At 36.8% G+C, this 24,829-nt stretch overlaps 1 protein-coding gene across 2 annotated transcripts in view; it reads right to left on the bottom strand.

Moving 5' to 3' along the window:
* The window catches only part of LOC106056491 (cyclic nucleotide-gated cation channel beta-1-like), a 260,095-nt gene that overhangs the window by 109,923 nt on the left and 125,343 nt on the right, over nucleotides 1-24,829 (bottom strand). The window contains exons 1-2 of one of the 2 annotated variants that reach the window (XM_056012727.1): nucleotides 4,804-5,063; nucleotides 2,659-3,406 (exon numbers count right to left, since the gene is read on the bottom strand). The exons of the other annotated variant lie outside the window; for it this stretch is intronic. The gene's annotated coding sequence lies outside the window, so the exon portion shown is untranslated. Of the gene's footprint in view, nucleotides 1-2,658; nucleotides 3,407-4,803; nucleotides 5,064-24,829 lie in introns of those variants that run through there. 2 annotated transcript variants of the gene reach the window in all.

Below are 24,829 nucleotides of genomic sequence, written 5' to 3'. Positions count from 1 at the left end.
GAATAATAATCTAACATGAACTTTAATGTTTTGGAATTTTTTAAATGACCATCTTTTGAGCTCATTAGATGATTGGATCAGGGATTTTAAGTTTATCTTGTATATTATCTTATAAATTATCTTATATATTAGAGACATTCCTTAAAAAATAAGAGATTACCTCGTCCTTCGAGTTAATCTAGTCTTGCATATAGGAAAGTGAAACTATGCCAAGTCATTGGTTTTCCTGACTGATTTCAGCAAGCAGTTCTATGATACGAAACGAACGACAACTCTGATACATGTCTGCTTTATTTTCTTTCTCCCACTTCCCAAACTTGGATCAAGTTGAAAATATTTACATACTGATTCATACTCGATGACAATACATCAAATAATTAAAAAAAAATTAACCAATTAATTAACTAAGTAGTGGTAATTAATTAATTTCGTTTCATATATTAATTCTAATGCAGTACTGAGATATATGTCAGTATATGAACGGTTCTTTCCTTATAAAGGTTTTGTTGTTTTGTTGTTTTGTTTTGAAGTCTTACATCTATATTTCGCTTGTTTGTTTGTTTGTTGTTTTTTTAGTATACTGGTCATTCATTACATTGCCCCCTCCCCCCATTCAGTCCTAAGACGAGTAGAGCTCATTTCATGGTGGACTAGACTGGGTGTGGGAGAAATAACCTGTGCAATTGTCTGAGGGGACCAAAGCCCCAAATATTTAGCCACATCTCTGAATACTCTGAAATTGTTTCCCTTGTTGGTATCGAAAAAAAAACAATTGCTAGAAATAAATGAAATAATGTGATCATTGCTTTATTGATGAATGGTTTTTTTTTGCCGCAAATGAATAATTTTGAAAAAGTTTTCATATGGTTCTAGTCCTAAAATGGGTGTAGGAGAAATAACGTGTTGAAACTTTTTACCAGACAGAGTGAGTTGATGTAAGCTTTGTAATACCATGGACCGAAATGGAAAGCTAGACCATTGTATCCAAAAAAATGGGAACTAAAACACGCGACCAGTATCATAGAACTAAATAGCAGCACAATGTTAGATTTTATTTTGTCGGTGTGGTGGCTGAGTGATAAAGCGCACGGTCTCTCTTAATCGAGGGGTCACAAGCTCAAGTCCCGGTTAAGACTGGGATCTTGCACTTCAGGATTTTGAGTCCACCCAGCAAGTGGTCACTTACACTGCCCCCCCCCCCAAAAAAAAAAACCCACACATACACACACACACATCATTTGCCCAAGGTAATGATTTAAAAATAATTCCTTAAGATAACAAGGATTTTTTTTTAAAGGGAAAGAACCGCAAAATTACTGCTATATATATACCAATACTGCAAGAATGAATTTCATCTCTTTTCTATAGAAAACAACATTAATTAATTACCACTATATATATATAGTTCGTCCATCGTGGTTCGATGATGACCACTTTGTCATCCAGGGGCTGAGGGCTTTGCACTGGGGTTTTATGCCTCCTCATGTGGCTACGTGAGCCCGGAATGTTCGGCCGCACACTGGGCAGGTTATTCCAGCTGGAGCTAGGGTCGTCAGGCAAACGACACTAGCTCCATCTGGAATAATTACCACTAATTTACTAACCAATCGGTTATTTCTTTATTTTTTCATGTATTGTCATCACTTACAAAGACTGCATTGCGAATGAAGAGATTGGAAACAGGATTAATACAGAAATTGGACCCCACGATGACATGCTAACCACCGTCAAACAACGTAAACTCAAGCTCTGTGGCCACATCACGAGGTCTTCAGGGCTCGCAGAGACATTCATTCAGGAAACAGTACCAGGTAGAAGCAGAAGAGGACGACACAGAAAGCGATGAATACGAAGCATTTATTTCACTTTTTCGATATCAAACAAAACAATTAAATACTAATAAATAATTAATTAATTGTTTAATTTTTAATTTGATTCATGTTTTGGTTAATGTTAGTAAAAACAAATAATTGTGCAAAGTTTTAACTCGTTCTGAGTATGCGTGTGGGAGATATAACAAGTACACAAATTGTACCAGATGGACAGACATACGGACAGATTGAGTTGATATAAAAACACAACATGTTACAAATAAATGAATGTATTTTATAAGTGTTAATATCTTATCACTGCACTCATGCTTATTCTTCGGAATCGCAGACATTGCCATTAGGATATGGTGTCTAATAGTTTAGTTTGGCTTCTTCCCTATAATGCCTTTATTCGACCATAATTTTCCTATTTAAAGAGATCATTGTATTGATTTGACACATACATATAAACATTCGTAACGCACTTTCGTTATGGTTATGTTCACTTATTCCCATATACACACGTAAAACTAAGCTAAGGAAAAAGTGGCTGAGAGGTCAAAACCGCTTGGCTACGGCTTGGCCATCTAACTAGGGGGCCCGAGTTTGAATCCCGACTCGAGCAGAGTTGAGTTTGCTGAGCACGGAAACCTTCTTCCAGATACCCCCCCTCCCCCCACTGGTCCACAAAAGAGATTGGACCATAGCGCACTAAGCATGCTATAAGCTGCTGCGGTGAAAGAGGCGCTAAATCAAAGCAATAAAATAAAATAAAAATGAAAAAAAAAACTAGTTATACCGTTAACTTGCATGTACTGGACACTAACAAAAATGTAAAAGATCTTACTTTTGTTTTCGCTGCCCACAAATTTGCACTGAGATGATTTCTTGATGTAGTTTCACTTTCCGGAGTTAAAGATGTGTTTTAAGAATATACCCAACTCATGGCCTTCCTTAAACGCTGGATTTCTAGATTTTGGCTGTCGATGGCTTTCAAAGCGTACTTTCAGAAAACAAAGTATATTTTTAAATCTCAGCGCAATGGCTTTTAGAGTCAATTTTTTCTTTATACAACTCACTTTGTAATGAGATTTATAATTCAACCAAGAATGGCTTTTAGAGTTTCAATTGCTGTTGCCATTAAGTCACCAAATATGGCTTTTAGAGCTGAGTTGGAGATAAAGTTTACTTTTACACTTTAAGGTTGGCTTTCTAATGTTGGCTTTAAGGTGGACTTTCTGAGTCCTGTCTACGATGTCTGTTGGGGGATATAAGCTTTGACACACACAAAAAAAAAGCCCTAAGTGTATGACTGGAATGTTTTCTTCACTCGGATGGGCTGTTTGTTTATGTGGCTCTTCTTCCTTGCTTCATCACTCCCTCCTCTAAATATATCCCATTGAGATTTTTTTTCTTCTGGTGCCTCAGAGATCCGAGAAGAGATGGACGAGTGTCTGAAAAGGGGTGGGGGATCTCGGGTCCTTCGGTCAGTAATCCAATAATGAAGAGCCGAGGCTTGAGTCGTTCAAGTGTTGTCCACAGTGAGGAATTTTCGTGCCTGGACTTTTGGGTCCGGTCTCGGACGTTGGGTCGATCTGTAGACGAAATATGGTGAGCCCTGAACACATTATCGGATTTAGAGGAAGAAAGAAAGAAAGAAAAAAAGGAACTCACACGAAAGAGCCAGCTAGCAAGCACACACTCAGGCAACATTACAGACACATTAAATGAAAATAAAATCAAGAACTTGGTCAGACTTTGTACAGTGGATCCTAGCATTGGCGTAGCTAGGGTGGGGGAGGAGGGGGGAGAATTCGAAAATCCCACTTGAGGGGGGCCCTCAAATCAGTGTTTTTTACATTAAATATTATATATTACGCAAAATGCAGGGGCCCCCAAAGAGGTCAAGCCCCCCGGGTCCCCAATGGATGAAAAAATCCTAGCTACACCACTAGATCCTTGTCAGTCACTGTACTTTTAAGGTATGTTCTATATTGTTACATTACTACACTTTTGTAAAAAATCTTATTATGTTACTTCAATATAGAATTTCTGTATTTTCAAGCGGTTCCAGAGTCCGCCCAACTTTCAATTATATTAGTTGGGGAAAAGTAAAGGAGGTTGGTTGTTGAAAGAAACTTCCTATAACTGTGGGCCATAGAAACAGATGGCCTCTATCATCAGCTCCAAAGATCGCAAGGTCTGAAAGAGATAACTTTACTTAGTCGTAAAGACTAGATCCTGTAACTAGGAACTTTGTTTTTGATGAATCATTTAGAGCAAGTGAAGAATAATTGTGGTCAAGCGGCAGTGCTTGCAAGATCTAACTGAATAATATCGGGTTCAAATCCTGAACGAGTATGGTTTAGGGGTGGTGTAAGCTGAGCCTAAAAAATATATACAAATATGTTCTTAGAGTCTTCAAACATATGTGATATACACGTCGTCAATAACAACACACGTTTTGCCAGAATCTATTTCCATAAAACAGACATATTACAAAGAAGTAAAGCAAAGCTGAAGATATGGTCATTTAAGCCTTATAACAAAAGGACAGGTCATGAACGTACAAAATGCTTAGACTTCGTAGTAACGATCACTTAGAATAGTAACGTAATATATATATATTTCAGGATGTATCTCCCTTTTACAAATAGAATAATGAAACACCACTAAAATATTGAATTAATCGGTTTATTTTTTTAGTGATCCATTTATTGTCTTCAACAATCTAGAATTGTGCAAAGTTTCAACTTGACCGGACAATGGAAATGGGAAATGAAACGTGTTCCAGAGTTGGTATAAGTTTTGTAATAAGCGAATCTATCTATCTGTCTGTCTGTCTGTTTGTCTGTCTATGTATGTATGTATGTATGTATGTATGTATGTATGTATGTATGTATGTATGTATGTATATGTGTGTGTGTGTGTGTGTGTGTTCTTGTTTAAAAAAAAAATAAGAAGGGAATTAATAACCTACTTTGATACTTACAGGCTATTTGCTTTAAGAAATGTTAGTTCCTATTGTCCTCTTTAGTATACAGCCACTACCTAGACACAACCTGACCAGAGCAACAGCAGCAGAAGCAACACGCAGCACACATGTTACAACACGTGTATCATTGTTAGCACATTAGCGTGAGTACACACACACACACAGGTCAGCACATGCCCTCTCTCTCATACACACACACACACAAACCATCACATACTCAATCATACACACAACAGGCACACACCCACTCACTCACACACGCGCATATAAGGACCACGCGAGTCGACGAGCACATTCAGAAGCTGGTAACAGCTGGTGCAGAAGGAGGGGGGGGGGAGGGTCGACAGTGAATGGCGGCTGGTGGGTCCATTGTGTCCGACTTTGTGTCACCCCATAATTCTTACACCCTCCCGTCCTCCGCATGAACCATTCATGGCCCGGTCTTTAGTTTAAACCCACAGGGAGGGGAGGGGGGGGATACACAGAGGGGATCAAACCAACACAACAAAACTGTATGGAAAACAACACCCACGTAGGTCATAAACAAATCCTTCCATTAAGTGGTTTAACTTCTGTTTTTGGGGGACACTAGCAAACAGGGCCGGCCCTAACAATTGCTGGGCCCTATGAGAAATGGATTTCGCGCGGCCCAGTCAGGGTATGGATAAGGATAATAAGCTGAAAATTAAGATTTTGAATTAAAGATTTGTCTTTCGTTTACATTTTTATTAATGATAGCAAACAACGCCGTTTTTTATTTATCGCGCGTAGGATTGCCGTTTACCATATTGAATGATACCCCAAATAGACAATTTTGTCTACTTTAATGAGATTTTTATGAGTTTTCAGGAGATTTTAAATACTTTCAGGGGATTTCCATGACTTTTTCACACAATTTGCAATTTTAAAGTTATTATAATTTAATTTCATGATTATTTGATATTTTGGGTCGTTTTTTTTTGACACATCGGCACAATTCAGGCCATGTTGTGCCCATTTAATTAGATAATTTACAGAATTAGCACGATGCCTATAAAAGTGAGGGCCGCATAAGGTTGCAGTGGCCTAAGGGCGGCCCGACTAGAAATTCGGGTCCTTTGCACGTTAACGCAACATAATACTGATACTAGTAGTAGATACCACTGATACAACTGATACTATACATATACTTATTTTCTGTTTAGAGGGGTTACCTTCAAGTCTCGGAGTCTCGCGATGTCAACGCTTCGCACAGCTCCTATGCGTCGGCTCAATTTAACAAGCAAAATATATTTTTAAAAAATGTAAAAGTTATCTTCCTTATTCGATATTAAACAAAATAATTAATTAATAATAATTAATTGACAAATCGGCTATTTTTTTAATTGGTTCATGTTTTTAGGTACAACACATAATTGTTGAAAGTTTCAACTTGATCCGAAAACGGATGTGGGAGAATCAAGGGGTTTAAGGGGACGAAACTCAACATAGTTAGCCATATTTGTGAAGGATTAATATCCCTTTTCGGTGTCAAACAAAATAATTAACTACCAGTTGACTGAATGGTTGATTCCTTTTTTTTACTGATTCGTGTATTGTCTATGGCAATGAATAATTGTGCAAAGTTTCAATTTGATTCGAGAATGGGTGTGGGAGAAATAACGTGTACAAACTTTTGACCAGACAGAAAGAGTGAGCTGATATAAGCTTTGTAAAAATAAGACAGATGTGGACTTAATCAGAAGTATATTTTTAAAATACCATTCCTAAGTTCTTAAGATAGCTAGCATGCCCTTACTTGATATCAACACGTTAGACACCTGAAGACAATGCTTATCTGACACGGATTGAGTTTATTTTTAAATCGCTTTCGTAGAGCGCAAATGTCATGCTTGGAGCATGCTCAGAGAGCTAAGGTCCAAACTCTTTTGTGAACCAAATGTGAGAATGGGGTTCTGGGATGTTTCCGTGCTTCCTTGCGGCCCTCATCAAACACAGGTTTTGCCCCCAAAATTCTTAAAAGTCGATATTAGTTTTGTGTGGTCTGTGCGTCGTTCCGTTCTTTCGTCACGTTCAAATCGCAAATATGAGTAAAGATAAAATTCGAATTTCATTATATTTTACTGCTTGCTGTTTTCTCATGCAACGACTATTTTTTTTTTATCTTCGCAAACCGTTTTGTTTTTTTAAATTAAACATGTAACCCTTGTTTCATAAAATTACACCATTGTTAATAGTACTTGCTATTAATATTAAAAAACCGGAAGAATATATTAAGTAGCGGAAAAAATGACCTAATGTATTTGTATAACATTAATGCATACGGTTTTGTCATTTGCCCCCTCCCAATTTTTTTAATATATAAAATTGCATGAATTAAAAAAATTAGATTCAATAGGCAGTATTTAGTTTTATTCATTACTTAACATAAACTATAGATAAGGGCCTGTATGTCGACCATAATTGAAATGACTATCTGGATTATGACAGTATTCATAGTAAATTACAATAGCGTGTGCCTATGTAATGATGGCATTTACTAATAATAAGTACCATACCAATAATAACGTCACCCGAACAAATTATACAACTACGTAGACTGTCGTAGACAACGCTTTCGCCACGCTGACGTCTATTTTTTACGAAGTGACAAGCTTTTTTTTTATAGTTTGTAGAGTCTGTACTTCATAGTTTTGATATTCGTGCTAAAAATATTGAAACCTGCCTTCGCTTCTTATACCAAACAGAAGACCCATGGGTGGACTTCGTGGGCCGCATCTGAGTTTGGGTTTCACACAAACTCTCTTTGTAATTTTGTTGTAAAGATCTTGCTGGTTGGTGAAAAACAACTACTACGGTATGACTTTGTTTCTGATTTAACTTTAATAAGACTTAACAGTGAAGCATAGTGCCGCAACGATGCTCTTCCATTGGACTCTGTTCTGGGTTGTTGGAAATTCCATGTCCATCCTGCAATATTTAATTTGTGGTCTACCGAAAGACGTCCAATATTCCTAAATATCACACAGCTACGCACAAGTCAGACACATCAGTATCGGTACAAACTCAAGCCAGAAGTGTGGCTAATTATTAACTATTACCTCAGGATCCCAGTTCTGCCAAATGTGAGCGGGTAATGGACGGAGATAAACAGAAAGGAAGGAAGACGTGAATGAACCTAAATGGATATGCAATTATATAGGGACATGGGAGGACACCACACACACACACACACACACACACACACATACACACCGATCACGTAAAGGGGGGACAACTCAGTTGACGTGTCTTTAAAGAATAGCGAATCTTGGTCAAAAAATGCTTTGCTGCAAGGTGTCAATAGATGTGCTAGTGTACAGACGTGTGTTAAATGGTGGTGTAATGTAAAGTGTGTAAAGTAATAAAAGAGTGAAGTCACAACAATAAATAGAACACTGAAACATAATTATAGAACAGCAAAACGTAACAAATGCTCAGAAATACACAAAGGTAGTGGTCATTTCTTATTCCATATACTAGGAGAATGGAGTGGGTTGCCTGAATAAGCCTTGAAAACCGACGAATTAGCAGAGTTTAAGACACAGACTTACATGAATGACTAGATTGACACATGAAATGCGCATTGTCTTCTCTTTTGAAGTAACGACTGTAGCTATAAGATAAGATAAGATAAGATAAGGTATGATAAGATATTCTAAGATATGTGTTTTCGGGAGTTTTCATTGAATCAAATCTGTCTTTTCATTATTTGAACCACAAATATTTTAAATCTGCTAGAGGCTCTATCTGCAGCTGAGTAGATTAATCCCGATACGACCATATTTGACAACTGTCAACAAAAAGTCTAATTGAGGCATACATACTCTTACGGCGTGGCTACTGCAATGACATGCTTGCAAGGTCACCTGATGACCAAGTCGTTAGGCTGCAGCAAATACTGGACAGCACTTCAGGGATAGTTCTACGCAAAACAAGACGCGATTCGGCTACTACTCTCTTGCGGTCACTCGATTGAATTCCTGGAAGTGCATCAATCGACTACAAGATGGCCACACTTTGTTATCAGGGCATGAAAAAGTAAAGTTCCATTTCATACCTTTTAGACTATGGGGCATGATGTCTAGGTCATCTGTTTCTATGGCCCACGGTCCACGAGGTTGTCATGTGGCTATCACAACAAACAACCGCCTTTACTTTTCTCCGACTAACAAATATCATAAAGTATTCTACATAATCATATTAGATGAAATGAGGCCATAAACCAAAGCCTTAACAGCACAATTAAACAATGAATAAGAAAAATATTTAATTGGGGATGAAATGACGGGGATGAAGTGACCAAGGATGAAGTGACCGGGGATGAAGTGACCGGGGATGAAGTGACCGTTCACTGGAGTCATAGGCGCCCAAAGATCCCTCATTTAAAAATCTCAGTCTTCACCAGAATTCAAACCCGAGACCTCCAGTTCAGAAGACAAGCGCTTTACCGCTCAGCCACAGTGCCTCCCAAAGTCAGTGCGTCAGAAAATTTATAATCAATTAATTCCCTCCTACCTTACTGATCACTTCATGTGTCCCTCAGAAAGACCTGCTTTCTATAGGGGCAACGCTTGAAGTTGTACCTCGTTTTTCCCTTACGGTTTGCGAGCTTTTTCAGTACATGGACCAAAGGTTTGGAACGAACCCATCATTGAGCTCAGACACAACACATGCTTTTTACAACTCTAAGAAAAACACAAAAACTGAGGTGTTCAAAACTAATTTAGTTTGCCATATTTAATCTCGTTATGTTCTCATGGCGCGTTTAGCCTACTTTATGTTTGGTAACATCACTATAGAGATTGTAGTGCGAACGACGGTGTGGACAGTATAGAGGGACTTCTTATGGTCCGACAGTTACGCTGGGCAGGGCACGTGTCCCATATGGGGGACGAACGTATGCCAAAAGCAGACTTTTTTGATGAGCTAAAAGGTGGTCGACGTAACAGAGGTGCCCCACTTAAACGCTTTAAGGAACAGCTTAGGCGCCTACTTGCCTGAGCTGACATAGAAAGAGCACCTGGGTGCATGCGGCTTCAGAACGAGACAGCTGGTGGTCCCCTACAAAGGCCGCGGGATACACATTTGAGAAAATCCGCTGCCGAGGACAGACGTAGACGGCGAAAAGAAAATCTTAATCGGCCACCAGCGGACAATGGTCATGCTTGCCCTGGATGTAGCAAAATATGTAGGTCAAAGCTGGGGCTGCGTAGCCACCTAAAATACTTCATTCCTCTTTAATATTTATTAATATTATAAATTGTATTATTATTATTATTATTATTTCTATACCTTATTCTTGCGCACGTAAATGCAGGTCTTTGAGTGCTGGAGAGTACAAGAGGATGGACAAGTGGAGTATCCCATGCACTTTGCGTGAGTACTCTGACTTCGCTCATCCAAATAGCCCATATCACTTCAGATTGGAAAAGAAAAAGGCTTTTGTTATGTTGATATGCGGCCTTGTGTATATATGTGTGTGTGTGGGGGGTGTATGTGTTTGTGTGGTTGTCTACAAGCACGTGCGTGCTTCTGTCAGTCTGGACCGAACTTCTAATCAATAGGACAAGAATGTAAAACTGATGGAGGGGGTGGGGGGTGGGGGGCGGGAAGTTAGCGGTGGAGTTGGTGGATGGAGAAGGGCGATTACAAATGACGTCAGAACCCTTGATTCTACGGGGCTTCTGTCCTGTCTTCCACTACACTGATAAGGCAGTGACGTCACGAGAAGGGGGGCTACTAACAGTGACAAGAGCTGACCTAGAATCATAAGCCTTCTTGAGACACATTTTTTTTAAGCTAATACCTTTTGTGTTGCAATATTAAATTCCTGCTTCGCACCCCCCCCCTTATTTTCAACCCATTCAATTACTTGTTATTTTTGTTAGTGTATTCCATGTCAGACCACCAGCGGATCCAGAACTTTGAAGTGGGGGTGGGGCGATTTTTTTCCAAACCCTAACCCTAACGCCCAGTTAACCCTAACCCTATGCATAAACGTGCGTACAGCAACTAATTTTGTTCACAAACTATGATTTCTCAAAATAAAAGAGTTTAGGTGGTTGACAGAGTGGGTGGGGCAATCGCCCCTACCGCCCCCCCCCCCCTGGATCCGCCAGACGAACTAGGTTTGATCGCTCTTTGTTTCCCATCAAATTAATTATTAAATACATCTGTTTAATTTTTTTCTCTGTGTGTGAACAATCAGACATGCATATATTCGCACATACAAACATAGACGCATATATTCGCACATACAAACATAGACGCATATATTCGCACATACAAACATAGACGCATATATACATATTGCATCGCCATACATTTTACAGACACCTCAAGAGAACATAAAGAAACTAGAACAAATACAAAATAGAGCAGTGCGATTTATAACAAGGGAATATTCTAATTTGATAAGGGTAACATCATTAGTAAAATCACTAAACTTAGGGACACTTCAGGACAGAAGAATAAAAAGTAAAGTAGATATAATACATAAAACATTTAACCGTGTAAGTCTCATCGCACTGAGGCATCGTGTTGAGAACACTATTCTCTGACAACACAGAGAAGACCTAACTTACATATAGAAAAAAACAAAACCTAATGAAATACTAAACAAGATTAAAAAGAGAGTTTGTGTTATCACACAAACTCAGAGGCGGCCCCCGTCGCAGTTGGATCCCTGTCGAATCCGCCTATTCTCAAGGAATATTAAAGACGTGATTTAATTTTGATGGTCAAAAGTAATAATGTTCACAAATTCATTTGTATTTTTTTTTCTGTTTTACATGTTTCGGATGTTCCTTCCAAGTTAAAAAATAATTAATTAATTAAAGCGAGCAGGGTATGAACCCTGACTGGTCGTGGAGTTTGCGCGCAGGACTGTCGTCAGGATATATCGATGGTCCCTGGTTCAAACCCTGCCCGCTCCCATCCCTCATCGTCCTGCAGGAGGTTTGGACTACGAAGTAAACTATGGTCAACTCTGAAGGAACATCCGAAACATGTAAAACAAACAAACAAACAAACAACCCGGGACCGTCGAGATAATCATTTCATCAAGCTAACAGCATGACCAGGCATTGCTCTTAACTTAATAACAAACTGGTTACAAACTAATAGCCTATTATTGATAACGAGATATATTACACATTACATGACATCTACCAGATATGTACAATATATCAGGCGAGCGATTTTAGATAATCTTTCAGCATTGATTTGTAATGGAAAAAAAAAAAAAAGAAGAAAAAAACGTTTAGCTAGAAAATTAACTGTAATGTACGACAGAAGTGCGATTTTACATAAATAGAGTTAAAATGTTTTTCATCAAAATCCGGAACAACCGATATTCGAATATATGATTATTTGTTTTATTTATTAGAAGAGGGATTTCAAACAGTTATTTGTGTTAGATTTTTCATATAAAATTCGAAACAATTTTGGCGACGATTTGTAAGAAAATTTAAGTAATATAGGTTAATTTATTTTTCAAAACCAAATCCGGAACATTCTTTACAGATAAAAAAAAACGTATGTTATGTTTTAGCAAGAAAATTCAATGTAAAAAAGTCTAAAAGTCTTTTCAATGATCGTTTCTAGTAAATTACTTTCTTATTTTCAAATACTGAACAGCCTATTTTAGATATTTTTGAAAAAAATAAGTCATTTGACATAAATTAGTTTTAAGTTGAAAATACGAAACAATTGGATATCGATAATTAAACTATAGTGACTTATTGTCTAAGATTATAAGGCTAATGTAAGTCAATGATGCTATTTCAAATATTTTTTTTAATGAAACAATATCCGGAACAACTTCATAGTTCTTCATAGTTCATAGCACGGAACTTACATGTAATATATGCTAGAAGAGCAAGCAAACTTTAGTTGTCATTGATTTGTTTTTCACTAAAACATCCGGAACAATCATAGAACAATTATAGATACTTAAATCTATTGCAATGTTTTGGAAGGAACATTAAAGGTTAAATCAGATTTTCAACAGCGTTTAATGTTTTTTTTTTTTTTTTTTTTTTATATAAACGTGACAGACAAAAAGCGCAAAAATCAGCGGCTTTTATCCTGATGGGGGCACTAAACAAAAACTAAATAAAATCTGATTAATTAAAAAAATTTAGAATTAGTTTAGCACCATATCATTCCGTGGCTTTACGCTACTCCATGAAAGTCGCTGCATCAAAAGTCCATTTTAAAAATGTGCGTGATATTTACATACAAAGCGCATTCTTAGCTTTTATAAACAAGCATACATGTTTTCTTTTAATTTTAGCAGCTAGTTGACCAGAAAAAACACCTTTAACTAATATTTATATTTGTTGTGAACATTTCTTGTACATTTTATAAATATATTTGACTTACTGATAGTGAAAATACACAAAAAAAAAACAACAACAGGTCTTTCTTTGTTAACATGTTGTAACATTGCCTCCCTTACATTTACGTAATTATTTTAGAATTGGTGCATTTTTATGAAAAAAAATTGCTTGCAGAATTAATTTTATAAACTAAACGGTTTGCTTTTAGAAAACCAAAAGAAGCCGTTGCACCTAAAATTTTCAAGCCGCATCGCTTGGTGAAATACTATTTTCTAATTCTCTTTTAGTTTTCGAGATCTGAGTGTGACAGACGGACATTTTGCACAAACCTAATAGCGGCTTTTCTTCTTACGGGGGCCGCTAAACATCAGTCAGGAAAACCATTGATAAACATGCATGACTAGATTGACACATGAAATGCGTAGGACTTAATTATCTTCTACTTTGAAGTAATGTCTGTAATATATAACATACGATTAAGACTACAGAGTATAGAGGATTGGATTGTTTTACTTTTCCTAGATGGATAGCCAGCAAAGGCTAACGAGCACATCCTGTCTAGTAGCTTAGGAACCAGTTACTCGCCCCCTTCTTCTGTCAGCTATTTGAGACACATGCCGTTGGGAGCCTTTTATAGGTAATTAGGTGATTATGTTATTATTCCGATACCGGCCTAACAACCTAACCGTCGACAAACTTCTGCACAACAGTCTTGTGTTGAAAGACAAGCGGATAAGTACTCTCTTCAAAATAGCGCGGTGGCTGAGTGTTTAAGCGCTTGGCTTCCGAACCTGAGGTCTTGGGTTCGAATCTCGGTGAAGAGTGGGATTTTGAATTTGAGGATTTTGAATTTCAGGATTTTTAAGGTGTCCCAGAGTCAACCCAACTGACTTCGGTTGGGGAAATAAAGGCGGTTGGTCATTGTGCTGGCCACAGGAAACACTGCTCGTTCACCGTTAGCCATATAATCAGATGACCTTAACATCCTCCGCCCCATAGATCGCAAGGTCTGTAAGGTACCCTTTTTTTTTCTTTACTTTCAGACCGTTCGATCTATGGGAGACGGTTAACGAGGGCGTAGTGTGACAAAACTAATTTCAGGTACCCATAAGAAGTGGGTGGACTCAGGGGCGTTCTACCAATCACGAAATAAAAATTTTAGTCTTCGTCGCGATTTAAACCCGAAACCCTAAGATTGGAAAGCCCAGCGCTGTTCTGCTGCAGTGGACTACGATGAGTTTTGTTTTACTTAAACAGTTTCGAATACATAGCATAAAGCAGCTGCTGCACTAAGTTTATTTTTAGTTTTCTGAAACCATATCTAAAACAACTTCAAGACTGATTTTCGACGGTTCTTCGAACATGCATAATCTCTTGCAATAGTAGCGATGTTAATTACATAAAAAGAGCGACATTTGTGTGTTTCTAGACCGTTGTTACTAAATATAGTTTAAGGTAGATAATAAAATGTTTAGGAAAGGACTGGAAAATTCAGCTGTAGTTGTTGCTATGAGCTCGACGGAGAGAGTTAACTTGTTTAATTATATTGTACAGTATTTGTATTTTATTGAAGTGATTCCTAGTTCCAGAATGAAAGCTTTGCATTTATTGTTAGAGGATCTTAGTTGAATTAATAGTTAACATTTGAATCTACACTTAATTATAACATCAGAAAAGCATTGCATTGTCTGATCAACACAAAGTCATCGTAACATCAGGACATCTTCATATCGAAGCACTCAAATACGATTGATGATTACAGATAGCTATGAAATGAAATAGCTATTATATAAGCAAAAAAGGAAACTTTGGCTTTCAAAACTTGTGATTAGTGAGGCAGATGGTTTTGTTAAGGACGTCGGTAAACGAGGGTGTCATGTGGTCAGCACAAAAAACCAAGGGCCTTTACTGACCCCCAACTAAAGTTACATATGAATGTTGGATCAACACTGGGGTGTCATTTGAATTTCGAAGCTTAAGATATCTTCCTCTTGATCACCCGAAAACCCTTAGGTTAGGTAGACAAGAGTTCTTTTGTTTCGGTCACAATGCCCAGTTAGAAATATTTATAAGCCTCATTATAATGGATTGTTTTTAAACGGGAGGATGACAAGAGACCAGCTAGACTTCTTCTAGACTCTGATTACACCAAGGAATATCTTTATACAAGTCCGAGTGCGGTACTACTGTGCACCTGCCACGTTATAAAAAATTCTTCAGTCGAGACTGTCAAGGGAGACAATCATGATTTAAAAAAAAAACCACAATCCTCTACTAATTTTTCTCCTCTCTGAGACACAGTATGGGACTTTAACTTTGGCTGAAGTATAATAACAATAATACCGATAATACTTTGACTCAGGGAGCTTTCAAGTCTCACCCCCCCCATTTAACTCTATAATATTTCTGGTTGCTCGTAAACCATTACCTAGTAAAAACTGTGTGTGTAAAGGGGTGGTGGTGGTAGGAGGAACAAAAGGGTACAGAATAAATTCAATTAGAAACCAAACGAAATGGAGAATGTATAACACTTCAACGTGGGTGGGGGGCAGTGATGGTGGTGATGTGACAGAAGAAGGGAGGGGTGGGCTAGCTGGATGTGCAACAGATGGCAATGCTTCTTTTTTTTTTGTTGTTGTTATTTGTCTTTTCGAAAAGGATGATCGAATGCGGACTTGCTGTACCAAAAAGCATGTGTGCCAGGTTTGTGAGTCTGACACAGAGAAAGATGAGCAGGCAGAGCTTGTGGGCAAGATGTCCGTCTAATCTCAAGATGAACATGCTTTTAGATAGAATTAGATTCGATTACATTTGTTTAATAGATTTGTCTAGTCACTACACTGGGAGAAATAAAAAAAGGAAGAGGTATCAACATTATTTATATTAATACTAGGCGTTAAACCCGTTTTAAATGACGTAGGGAAAGATTTATGGACATTTCGAATGTCGATTTAAAAACAAGTACAAACAAATACCTCATCATTAATGATTATGTTGTATTATTTTTTATCTTAAAACGAGAACAAACTAAAAATTCACCAAATAAATTAAAAAATACACACAATGCTTATCTAAGTGGAAGAAATCCGCACTTGCAAATAAATCTTTTAGTAATGTAGAAGTTATTTCCCTTAAAAACAATATAATTGACACACTTTAAACGTGGATTGTTTTTTTTTTTTTAAAAAAAAGCTTCTCTTGCTTCTATTGGTAAAGGGAGTGTTACATTTTTGCTGCCACATCTCTCAATATTACATGTTTATCTCTCCCTTTCCTAAACAAAGCAAAATTAATTATTAACCACTAATTGATTTACTAATTGTTTAATTTTTTTGTTGATTCATGTGTTGGCATAGACAATAAATAATCGTGCAAAAATGTAAACTTGATACAACAATAGTAAGTGGTAAAAAAGGTGTAAAACAATCCACACGGACAGACAGATGGGCGACAGACAGATGGGCGGAGAGAGTTAATATAAGCTTTGTAAAAACAATGAAACTCACAAACACAAAAACAGTCAAACTTACAAACAATACGGTACTTGCGGTATCGCTGATCATAACCTTATAACTTAATGCTTATAAAGGTGGACATATCGCTAATGAGAAGCCATCTAACCAATTAGACAATTCATTACTGGCAATTCATTATTTTGTTCAATAGCAACAAAGGAAACTAATACTTCAGTATTCACAGATATGGCTAAATTTGTTGGGTTTAGTCTCTTCAATAATTATCAACTCTATTTCTCCCTCACGCATTCTCCGATCAAGTCGCGACTTTATTATTGTACTTTACAGAACAGAAATCAAGAAAACAAAAATACTCATTTAGTCAATTAATTATTGTTAATTGATTATTGTATTTGATATCGAATAAGGGAAATAGCTTGTACATTATTGGTAGATATAATTTCAAGGACGGAGTTCTTGCCTAATAGATAAGCTTTGTTTTTTTTTTCTGTAATAAATGAGTTTTTAAAGTGTTGAAAGGTTTAACTGCAGACATTTTTTTTTTTTAAATTTTGAAGTAAAGAAATATTTTTGTTATATTTGAGGGTGTAGGCAAATTGAACAACATCAATTCAAATCTGCAGCCTTTTGTAACCCTAACCCAATTATATTTTTCATATATTGAAACAAAAAAATGGGTTACAATTTAAACACTTTATTATAATTACATTTACGTATTTCAGGACAATCTATCAGCAGAATATATTCGCACAGAGATTTCATACAAACACTCGCAAACGAGCCATACCCCGGCAATGTATGTTATTTTTTTTTCTCAATTAAAAATAGACAGTCGCAAATATTGTTAGAAGGATTGAAATACTATTAGTTGAATGTTCTGTCCAGAGCATAACTCCAGACAAAGTCTGATGTCTACGTCTACACAATAGACGATAGACACTAAGGTGATTATGACGCTCAACCAACCAGGGCCGGATTTACCTATAGGAAACACAAGCTATCCATTCCATGGACTGTTCCAATATTATGCGTAGTGTCACTATCTGATCTGTGCATGATCTCTCTTTTCTAGAGCCGGCTTGTTGGTCACGGAGATGTGGATCTAGAGCATCTTTCATTCGGTTTAACAGAATGCAGTTAAACACATTGCCTGGAATGGACAGCAGTGTTACCCCTCAATAGTTGGAGCAGGAACTAAGATCGCCTTTTATTGGGAGTTTGATGAGGTAGCCCTCCTTCCACTCTGGTGGCATTTCTTCTTTTTCCCATATCTTGCAGAAGAGAGGGTAGAGTAACTTCACACTGGTATCAAAGTCTGCCATTAGCGCTTCACCTGCCATTCTTCCATTGCTTGACTGCGCTACGAATCTCTTCCTGCATTTAATAAGTAGGGCCCCAAGAAATATTTATCTGAACTTATAAAAGGCCCCATATCTTAAACAGCTTAAGGCCTATTGATGTCTCTATACTACACAGCTGCAAAGAGAACACTGGATAAAATTGTATTTATGACCTTGACGGAACGCACTTTGTCACTGCGTCTTAAAAACGTAAATCCGTAATTTAAAAAGAAAAAGTAAAAATTTAAGATGAATTTGAAATTGTATCTGTTTTAGAACTAATCGATACCCCATCTTCTGTTGTACACTGAAAAATGCTAACGTAGCAAAAGATCGATCTTCTCAGAGAACAAGAGCAATCAGATTTAGAAGAAAAAACCAAACTTCGAAGCAAGAAATTATGCCTGACGACAAAGGCGCTAATTCCAAGACATGGTGGGCGGATACTCACTATGCCCCCTCCCTCCTTCCCCCAACTTTCCTAATCGAACCAATCAATCTTAACTTGCGATGCCATCACACAGGGTCACGGTGACATTGCAACGCTATTGATTAGTGGCTTTAATTACCATTCGATAATGTCCTTTGGCTTTCCTGGGGCGCAGGATCTATTAACGCCCCCTTAAGCGGGTGCAACTAGGAAGACGCTAAGCTGTTATCATTGAGCGACTTACCCACAGGTAGACATAAGAACACTAGCGAACACATACACATAAACACTTTCCCGCCAAACACACGATATCCAAAATAAAGGTCACCCATTATAGAATAGGTCATACTTAGGTCGTCTGAAGACATCTGGAGACATCGATTACTTTATCTTCAACAGACCTTATCTATCATAGAGTTGAACTATTTTTGATGATTTTCTTTATCGAGAACTTAAACTATTCTTAACAGACCTTCTCTACAATAAAGTTGAACTATCTTGGAAGATTTTCTTTATTAAGTACTTGAACAGACCTTCTCTATTATAGAGTTGACGAAACGGGTTATTTTTACAAAGCTTGTAACTTGTATCAACTCTGTCTGTCTGTCTGTCTGGTACAAATTTTGAACACGTTAGTTCTCCCACTTCCAATTCTCGGATCAAGTTGAAACTTCGCATAATTATTAACTGTCGATGAAATCAATAAAAAAAACAAGGTTAAAAAGACAGTTTGTGTAGAAACACAAACTCAAAATTGGCCCCCGAAGTGGTCCACCCAGGCAGGCTTCAATATTTTCAGAAAGAACATCCGAATGAAATTATATCAAGACAAATGAGAGATAAGAATGGAGAAAGAAGGTTAACAGATCTTGTGTAGTGCCCTAACGGTCCACCACATCAAAGGATAGGTGAAAGTGAATGTAAAGTTAGATGTGAACCTGGCCTAGCTAGTTCCTCTTTCAGACCTTGTGGTCTATAGGGCAGATGATGTAAAGTTCATCTATTTTTGTGGCCTACGGTTAACGAGGGTGTCATGTAGCCAGCACAGCGACCAACCGCCTTTGCTTTTCCCCAACTAATGTCAGGTACCCATTAGAGCTGAGTGGACTCAGAGGCGCCCAAAGATTCCAAAAGTTAAAAATCCCAGTCTTCACCAGGATTCGAACCCGGGACCCCAGGTTCGGAAGCCAAGCGCTTTACCGCTCAGCCATCGCGCCTTCCCTGGCCTAACTGATGTCTTATAATTGATCTAATTTTTAGAAAACGCTTTGATATACTATTAAACCTCAAAGACCAAAAAAAAATGAAATTTATAAGAGTACTATTCGTTTTAAATTAGGTCTAATTTTCAATGCATACTAATTAGCTTTTTCTCTTTAAAAATATACTTGCATAACTGATTTTAAAAATTAGATTTTTCGCTTTCAGGAAAAAAAAAAGTAGCCGTTGCATCAGAACTTTGAATGGTCTAAAATATTGTGATGTCCGATTTTCGATATCTTTTCTAGTTTACGAGATCTAAACGGGACGGACGGACAGACGGACAGACGGTCAGACGGAAAGACGGACAGACATTTCACACAAAACTAATAGCGTCTAGACCAGTGTTTCCTAAACTGTGTTCCACGGAACCTGGCTTTCCGCGCGGCCTCGAGAGGTGTTCCACGAACTACTGCAATTATTAACCAATAGGCTACCACGTAAATTAGACTATCTAAAAAGTAAGCAATGCGTTCCGCCATAAACCCAGAATGTACGAAGTGTACCGTTAAGGAAAATGTTTGGGAAACACTGGTCTAGACAATACAGGTAACCTACAAAATAAATATCTACTGAATCCCACATTAAATAAATTCATGTTTATACAATTTCTAACATTAAACCTAGTGCCATATACTTTATAATTGGCATGGAATGATTTATGATGACTGTTTGTATTTGGCAGTTATCTTAAATCTTTTATTTCCCGTACCCATTATAAATGACGTCTACCTAGGAGACGTCTAGACTTGACGTGAATTAACAGCAGACGATAATGCTTACTGATCGTTGTTGGGTGTAGCCCCGCGCAGCTAGTTTAACTAGACCGTTGTAGACGGACTTGTTTCATAATTAAAAACACAACTTGAACGAAACTTCGACACATTTCTTTTTAAACAAATATTAATTGAACATTTATTGATAATATGCACATCTTTCAGTTCCAATGCTGATGTCTGTAGATACACAAGTGTAATAGTAACATATTGAGCAATGTCAACAATTTAGAACTCATTTCAAAACTTTGATAAACAGACGTCCTTCTGTCTGTATGTCTGCAATCTACACCCGACTGTCTTTCATCAGTCCTTCGCCCCCTTATATTAACTTCATCTGTCATACTTCATCATGGTTACATCAGATTTTAATTGATCAATACAAACACGCACATACACTCACTAGCGACACTGCAGAATACTTCTTTTGTGGACATGACAAGAATCAGATCTTTTAGAACTGGACTTCAACGCTTCTCACAGAGCTTACAATAACTCACTCCATCCGTCCGTCTTTCTGTCTGTCTGTGTGGGTGAAATCTTGAGCACGTTATTTCTCGCACTTGAACCACTTCTCGTTTTCGGATCAAATTGGAAGTTTGCAATAAGTATTCATCGTGATGACAACACATGAATATTTGTTTAAAATATTAACCAATTAGTTAATCAATAAGTCATACTTAATTATTATTTATATTATATAGAAAATGTACTAAGCCAATGGGAGATAACCTTTGTGTCGTTCGCTAAAAAAATTAACCTTTCCAAGATAGCCGCTCCGCCCCTCCACCAACTGGTCCACAAAAGTTACTGGACCATAGCTCACTAAAATCAAGAAAAAAGAGCTGTACAAAAACAATTTTTAAAACCTTTTCCAATCGAACATATTTATTATTGTTAGTCCAGATCTTTTAAAAATTAATTACACGATAGATTAAAAATAATTGCTGCAATTTCACACAATATAAGCTTCGTTTTTTTATTTAAATATTTTTTAAAATACTTTACTTATCTTATTTCTAAATAAGTTTTTTGAAACCTTCACAAGAAAGCCTTGAGTTGGTCTATCAAGCGTGTCCTTTCTTTGTTACGAAGTTGAATATTTAATTAGAAGTCTCCACTAGAACATATCACAACGTATTAGTAAACAGCTTGGTCTCAATCCAGTCTGAACCGACTAGTTATAATAATATAAAAAAAATACACTCGAAAGTGCAATATCGATCAGTAAGAAAAAAAAAACAACAACAAAATTTAACCCTTGAATTCGCCGGGACAAAGTTGCTATTATTATACAACGCTCAAGTAGTATTTCGTTTAATTGATACAATAAACAATTAAAATTGAACATCTGTGACGGCTTTCAACTGAACATTGACCTCGAGCTGTTTCTTTGCCGCTGTTTACTGCAGAACAAAAAGTCACAGGTAAACATGGTAAAAACACCAGGCTTTTGAAAGTCTTTTTTTTTTTAATTGGAGTTTGTTTTTTTAGGAACTTTCCTTCCCATGAAACCTTTCCCTTACAAATTCCTTCACTAATGAGGAGCATGAAAACTATGAAGTCTTTATGTAGTCTTTTTATGAATTCAAAGTTTTAGAGATTTTCATCCATGAAATCGGTAAATTATGTCAAAAAATAAAATACAGCACAATTCCTTCTAATGCATGTCACTCAAAAAAAAATATTATTAAACTTAATTTCAGTAAAGAAATTGCGCTGATACATATTTTTAATAGTGATTCTCACTGAAAGTAGTGAGTTTGATTTATCAATTCTATAAATAAAAACACTGATGTTTTGTTTATCTTACTTTATATTGACCGCATCAAAAAACGAAGAAATTAGAGACAGGGTAACTGCTGCAATTGGACCCCATGATGACCTGCTAACTACTGTAAAGAAAAAAAAGCAAACTAAAATTCTATGGCCATATTACAAGATATTCGGGGGCTCGCAAAGACTTTCTTTCAGTACCAGGTAAAAAGAGGACGAGGAAAACAGAGAAAACGATGAGGGGAAGACAACATCAAAGAAAGGACGGGCCTGCCACTGAAAGAGGTTCTATCCAAAGCAAAGTAGGAATGGGGGAAGATGGTTGGCCGATCTTATGTGGTGCCCCCAACGGTGCAACAGACTAAGGGATTAGTGAATGTGAAGGTGATAATGAATAAGACCAAAAAATGACATTTTGTTTTCTTTTTTATAGAGGTTCCTTTGTAACAGTTTATTATAAAGCTTCTATCAAGTCACTTTATCTGTCTGCCTGGCTGTCTGTCTGGGGCTATAGGTATGTACCCATTAGTTCTACGACACCCGATCTTGGATCAAGCAGAAATTGAGCACTGGTGTTTTCTAAAGGATAAACCGATTGAGATACTGTTATTTCAACCCAACCTTCACATTTTTTTTAACACCGCCCCTGGATGTAGCAGGGGACACTGGTATAAAACAAAATGTATATATTTCTTCAGCGAAACTCTTGGTCTTGATTTGAGCTCGACTAAAAAAATTGCTTAACCTCATTTGAAAAAAAAAAACAACATAACTATCCTCCTTTTTGGTTAATGACGTCATTCCAACATCCGTCAATATCAATTACCATTATTTTTTTTGTTTAGATCTATATGGCCAACTGATCGTCATAGTAAATCAGTTCTTCATTGGGTTTTCAGGAATATTAGCGTTTTGTATCAGCTAATATTTTCAAATTATTGCTAATTTGGTCTAATGGTTTGCAATTATTATCATATTGTGTTTTTTTTAAGTGGAAAATTCAGAAAAAAAATTCACAAAACAATCCACTGCGTTCTATAAAAAGGTTAATCATCATACTATTTTATTATTATATTGATTAGTGTCCATTCAATTGTTCATATTGATACTTCATATGACAAGGGAACCAATAATTTTAGAATATCTTTCTGCAACTATTTCTTAACTGAGAAATAAAATTATTTTAGAATTGTTTCGGAAAGGCAGCTATTTAAAATAGAAAAAACAAGCAAAGGAAATTAAAAAAAAAAAGTCATAGCTCATCTAATAAAAAGAACCGCTTACTACTGCCCTTTTTCTCAAGATGACAGGTTTTAACTCCCTTTCTGCTATATAAAATTAAATTAATTAATTATACTACCAATTGATTCAGGTGTTGTCATCGACTATAAATAATTATGCAAAAATATGTCAACTTGATTCGAGAATAGGAAGTGGCAGTAAAGACGTGATAACAAAGTAATAAGGGGCACTACCTTAAACATATAACACATATCTCATCAAGTAGCATTTATTCCCTTTATCTCAAAAGCAAACCAATCAACATTTTATTAAATAATTGGTTATTGTTTTGTTTATTTATTCATGATTTGTCAAGTACATTGAATAATTGTGCAAAGTTTCAACTTGATCCGAGAATGAGTAGTGGGATAGAAGAAATTTTCATTTTTTTACCAGACAGACAGACAAACAGAGTGAATTGATTAAGCTTTGTGGAAAAAAAACTCACTGTTTTTCCACATGTAGTAAATGAATAGTGCATGCAATGAGTATGCATTCCACGAGTCAGTAGTGATACAGATAGGTGGACCCGTAATCGTTGAGTTTAGACGATCGAGTATCATGCACACATTTTTTCCCCTCATTTTCATAACAAATTATTCTTTTTAAATTAGGCAATGCATGACCAGCGAATCAAATAATCGGCATTGAACAAGAATGACCTCATTTGCAAAAACATCCATTACACGTAAAGAATAGTTTGTTGAAAGAGATAGAGATTCTTTACATTATAAGATAAGTATGTACTATAAGATAACTTATAAAGCATTTATAGCTGGCATTTATTATGATAGCGTCTCCAGTTGATCATAGCGACACGCCTAGCAACTGAAAGCAATTTTATTTTTTGTAAGTTTTGGACGCAGGTTCAAAAACAAAGGTTATTATTAGTCCAAACCTCATGCAGTTTACAGGGGGATGACTTCAGTCGGGGTTAGAACTCGTGACTATCAGAAAGAAAGTCTCAATCACATACTACACGGCCAGACAGCATTGGTAAAAACTTACATGAAGTAACTACAAATTCTCTCCCTTAAAACAGGATCTCCACTGTTAAGAGTAACATAGATCACATCAATATGTGTTTTTATTTTGTTGTTGTTTCTTTATCCACTACACATTTTACGTTTGTACGTCTTTCTGTCTGTCCACAATTCACAACAGTTCTACGTGTATGGGGAGAATTAATGACCAAGCTCCTACCCCGCCACCCCCCCCCCCCAACCCAGCCGTTGTACGTCACAGAAATGGATGTCACAGATGTGTAATTATTTAGTTCTGTAACTAAAACCACCCTCCCTTACCACCATCTCCCCCTCCC

This window comes from Biomphalaria glabrata, chromosome 15, assembly GCF_947242115.1.
Source record: "Biomphalaria glabrata chromosome 15, xgBioGlab47.1, whole genome shotgun sequence".
In the NCBI taxonomy this organism is placed as follows: Eukaryota; Metazoa; Mollusca; class Gastropoda; family Planorbidae; genus Biomphalaria; species Biomphalaria glabrata.
This window is presented reverse-complemented; position numbering and strand designations above follow the sequence as displayed.